Consider the following 5,478-nt stretch of genomic DNA (forward strand, 5'->3'; position numbering starts at 1 on the left):
AGAGGAAGCTTCAGTGCTCTCTGTTGCCTGTTTGGTAGTGGAAACCTGTTCAGGTCTGTCTCTACCACTTTAGGTATGGATGGAGGTGTGTGTGATGTAAGGAGATTTGGGTCTGAAACCCAGTGTGTCTCCACATTCTGTCCATGCCTCTCACCATATTTCCTTTCTGCATGGCAAAGTTGTGTTTTAAGCACGTCTATCTCAGCTTTGCAGCAGGAAACTTGTGACATTGTCTCGACGTGATCCCGTCTTAATGCAAAGTATGCTGTAGAACACAGTTCTTTAGCATCCCTGGCTTCAGTTAGTGATGCATTAAGTGACTGTACTTGGCAGTTCAGTGAATCAATTTCTGCACGTGCGTCTTGCTGTGATTGAAACATCTCTTCAAGATGTTTCTTAGTGAGGACCTCGTGTTCACTTTTAAATTGAAGGAAGTGTTCTTCAATTTCCTGAACCACCTCTTTTTCGCTGTTTAACCTTATTGCAAGGTCATCAGCCTTGTCCACCACTGCATAGAATGATGCTTTCAGTAAAAATGCCAATTTAGCCAGCTTTTCATAGCTTGACTTTGTTATGTCTGTAGAGGTCACACTCTCTGCAACCTCCTTCAGCTTGTCCAATAACTCTTTTGGGTTCATGCTGTCCACCTGTTCACCATATGGATGTAAGGATTCTGTGAGCAGCGTCAACGCTCCCTCTAAACAGTCCTTCATCTCACAAGGATGAAAATCCTTTTCTATCACACCTGCCATGGTTATTCACTGTTTAGCCTTATCTGTGTAAGCAGTTGCCAACTTCAGATTATTTTAACAGGTAAATATTTGTTCAAGTAAGCAGTGAGTCACACACTATTGTAAGCTCTGGATTTACTCAAAAGTACTGTCATAAGTCAACTTATTCAAATGTGGGCACCTATTTGTAGGTTTTACCCCAATTCATGAATATTCTTAAGTAAATGCTTCTCTGGCAGTGTTACTTAATGTGCTTATTTTTAACAGATACAAGAACCAGGCCTCTCAGTGATATTTACTCTAAAGCACTTAACATTAAATAAACCTGCAATTTTTCTAAAAGTTTCAAGCAACTTTAAACGCTTTCTTAAGCCGTTCTTTTCAGAAATTCGCTATTTTAAACAGTTACTCATTAACCAGGTTGGGTGAAAAGAAAAAAGAAAAAAAAAATTATGAGGAATTATCAGTCTCCCCTTCAGGAAAACTGTTATACTCCTCTTTCAACAGCAGGTGGTGGTGTAAGCTTATTTATACAAGCAGGAGTCTGACAACTTCCTGTGGATCGTTCGTTGACATCCTGTTGTTAGCCGCTTAGCTTAAAATTAGCATCGGCTAAACTCGGTTAAATCAACATTTCTGAACGGATTTAAAGCTTAAACGTGGCGTTGTTTCAACAAGCACGACTTCTTTGCATGAAACATGAGTTTTGGGTACATGTGGCAGCTCCATTTGGTGATTTTAAGCACAGAAAAGGCTTCGGTTGAACCGAGACTCATTTCCGGGTCACGTGACTGAATCAACCAATCAGAACAGCGGCGGGGGTGGGTTTTACAACCCGACATCAGAGGAAGTGACGACAGACACGTCTCTCAGCGAATCAGGGCTACCCACATCAACGGTTTTCGACCAATCGCTGCTCGCTATTTCAGCTAGCATGTTAGCATTTAGCCTGAACATTCCGGTCAACTTTCGTCATTTAAAACTGTCGAAATGCACTATTTTCTGTTAAAAATGTAACTAATCAACTCTCAAAAGCTTACTGGAACTTCGCCAGTTCAAAACAGCAGTTTCTTTCTTCAAACACGACTGGTTCGAACCGAATCAGAACCGAACCGGACCAGAACCCACTTCTGGACCACAGTTTAAACAGAATAAAGCGTTTTAACACAAACCCAGCTTCAGTTACACAACAGATGTACAAATTCAGCTTTCAAACGAACACATTGAATTTATTTTCAGCTCTAAAAACACCACAGCGACAGAACATTGCTGTATTTTCTCTGAGCACCGCAGCTGCAACACGCTGCGTTTCACACAGCAGAAAACTGCACTTTTCATGCCAACATGATAAATTCAATTGTTACACGAATAACAGTCCATTTATGATACCGTACGAGGCCACCAGATGTAGAGGAACATATATCTGTGATATATTATCCATAAATTAAACGGATTCTTTCATTTTTCTGGACTGAGTTCTATTGTGCATTGAATTATTAAATGTAATGTGAGACGTTAATTTTCTTTGACCCATCAAATGAATGCGGTCATTTATTAACAGAATCAAAGTTTAACATCAAACATTTACATTAATTTGGCAAATTGATTTCAACAACAGCTTAATTAATTAGCTCTACGTCAGAGACCATACGGCCATGGTATCTGGGTTCAAGCTCTACAACAGACATTTCTGAAAATATCTGGATGATTACTGGCAAGATATAAGAGTTTAAAGATGGGGAATGAAGGAGTTAAGTGGAGAGAAAATGTGTGCGAGGGAAAATGTGTCGGTATAAGAACGGCACTCTCCATTCGAACCCAGTTTCATCTCGGTACGCTTCAGTAGGAAATCGACTCGTTACCTCTCTGAAGATGAATCAGCTGGTACGGAGTCCCATTTAACGCTACCATTTCCAGCGTCTCCGTAGGATGGTTGGGAAACGTCCGGAGTAGTGACGGTACTTTGTTCGACACACGTTCGCCTCTCGGGTGGGCTCACATGAGTTGTGAGTCCGTCAGAGTTCCACTCAGATGTGGAAGATTGCATAATTCCCACAAGACTCGGAAGAACTTTGGATCATGAGTTGGGCGGAATAAGTACAAGGCAAAAGCGCGGCATCGGCGGACTTTTGCTTGCTGCGTCGTCACTAGGATCACTGTTCAGCCTAGGTTTGTCCGCATACAACACTGTCAGTATAACGTCCCTAAAACAACATGTGTATGAAGTAGAGAGCGAGGTCCCAAAGATCCGAGCGCAAATGAACCTTCAACTAACACAGTTGACACAGGTAACTAAAACCGTAAAGGATACTGTTCTAGTGCTGAATACTCACACCCAAGAGATCAAAGCCCTCGTAATAGCGGTAAATGAGTTAGCCCTTAAGGTTGAAGCGGATTACGCTGTCGCACACCTAATGGATAGGATTTTTGCTGACATGCTTAGAGATATCAGTTCGTCGGTAGATACCCTAGCCACCGGTAGGATCCCACCGTATCTAGTCTCTCTACAGATGGTGAACGACATCCTCAGCTCCGCTACGCACGAAAAAGTTACGCAAACACAGGCACACCTGGCTTACACTCTCGGTAGCGCAATCCCAATCTACGTCAATCACAAAACGTTTGAAATGGCGTTCATTATCAACCTACCGATAATTCCCTCAAACGGCATATATAGACTCAGGGACGTCGTAAATGTTGGCAATTGGCACGGCGAAAACCATGTTCAAATTGACACACCAAGGATGGTTGCGTACCACGACGACAACCCCTCAGTTTACCTAGCTCCAAACCTGCAGATGTGTGTTCTCACTCGGGAGATACACTATCTGTGCCCGAGCAAACCGTTTATGTGGAATAAAACCGCGGGCATATGCGGATTAACACCTATTCCGGAAAATTCTAAGTGCTCAACGACCGTAACGCCTCGACACCTGGCTAAAGATGCAAAAGCGGAAATAATTGGCTCTCGTTGGCTAGTGAACGCTCCTCAAAGAAAGGCGATCATAGCCTACGACCAACCCGGGGCAAATAGACCTTTGACGTTACCGGACAAAACGATGTGGATCAGTGTTCCCCAGGGAACAACCATACACATTGGTGATTTGACGCTCTATCACCTCGATCCGGAACGATGGGACGCGACTCTGGATGACTCAGAGTACCTGGGAAATATGTCTATAGACATAGATCCAGAGACTCTGGGAAGGATCCGTTTTGAAGGCACCCAAGTCGTCGACGTGGAACCAATAAACCGAGTTCTCAAGTCCCTCAGGTCCACAACTCAGAACCCGATCCAACCAATTACCTATGCGTGGTCGAGCGCGGACACATTAATCATAGCCCTGCTAATGACGATAACCCTCGTATTGTGTGGGATACTCGCATCCCTGTTCCGGGGCCAAACGTCACTCCGAGTCGACGTGGATCGCCATGCAGCGCACCTCGATATGATTATGCCTCGCGTAAGCGGGTCCGCAAAGAAGCCACTCACACGGGACAGCGCGACTGAAACTGACAACCAGGGTGAGGAGAAGCAGTGAAACGATGTTTCTAGATGCTTAGTCACTACTCTTGTCGGTGTTGAAACGTTGTTTAGTTGATTTTGGTTGTTTCTGTGGTGAGAATGTATCTTGTGTGTAAGTTAAGTTAGAGACTAAGAGGCCTTTAACCATGCCAACATGCAGTTCATTCGCTAAATTGCAATCCTTGCGGAGTCAATGTATATTATTGTTACCTTAAGTACCATAATCTACATTGATCTCACAACGCTTAAGCCGAACCTACTCGAACAATTCTATTCGGGGGGATAGCTAATTCTTTTTGATAAGTCTCGCCATAGACTTCCAAAACGTTTATGGGGAAACCAAACACCCAATCTCAAGTCGTTCGTCTAAAAGACAACAGACATTTGAACCAAACTATATTTTGCCATGTAAAGCTAACTTAACCCAAGTTAGAAATGGAAAAGTAGTTTGGAACCCTTTTCTATAGGCTTAAACCCCTGTAGTTACCCCTTTTCAGCATGCTCCACCCCTTAACTGGTAGTCGTAGCTGTTCCCAACCATAATAGCTTACACACCAGGTGCATATAGTTTAAAGCCTTATGTAAAATCACTTTCATAAGCCCACCTTAAACCACATAATTGCATGACACATTTGAACCAGAACGACACAGGCTGGACGTCGCTGGAGACAACCTTCGCTGGAGGCGACCTACAATCCTGACGTTGGTCTCCACTCTTCATCCAGTGGCCGCTTCTTCAGTTCAACCCAAGGGTACCCCTCTGTATGCTGATTAATCAACACTTCCAATCGTTGTGGATTTACCATTGTGGATTATATGACTTTTTCCAGTGGATTACAGACTCTGTTTCCAAGGGGTTAAAGCATTGCCACAATGGAATTATCGAGACGATATGGAATTATAATCAACACAATGGGATTACCAAGAACATTGTGGAATTACCTTGACTTTTGTTTTCCTTGCTGGATTACTTTTGACTTTTGTTTCTTTGCTGGATTACATCAAGCTTCAAGGACAATCGAAGGCGTAAGTCCACGGTTGGAATTCATCTCCATGGACAGGCGATGATTTCCAAAGGGGGGACTGTAGTGGACTAGGCCTATGTCAAAACTGAGTCTTAGGTCAAAACTCTTGACCTTTAGGACCTTGTGGGACAGGAACTGTCATTTCATTCATTTGAACTCAGAAATACAGGTTCACCCATCCTGAGACTTTCTTTCT

Source organism: Nematolebias whitei, chromosome 13 (assembly GCF_014905685.2).
Source record: "Nematolebias whitei isolate Nwh7 chromosome 13, NemWhi1, whole genome shotgun sequence".
In the NCBI taxonomy this organism is placed as follows: domain Eukaryota; kingdom Metazoa; phylum Chordata; class Actinopteri; order Cyprinodontiformes; family Rivulidae; genus Nematolebias; species Nematolebias whitei.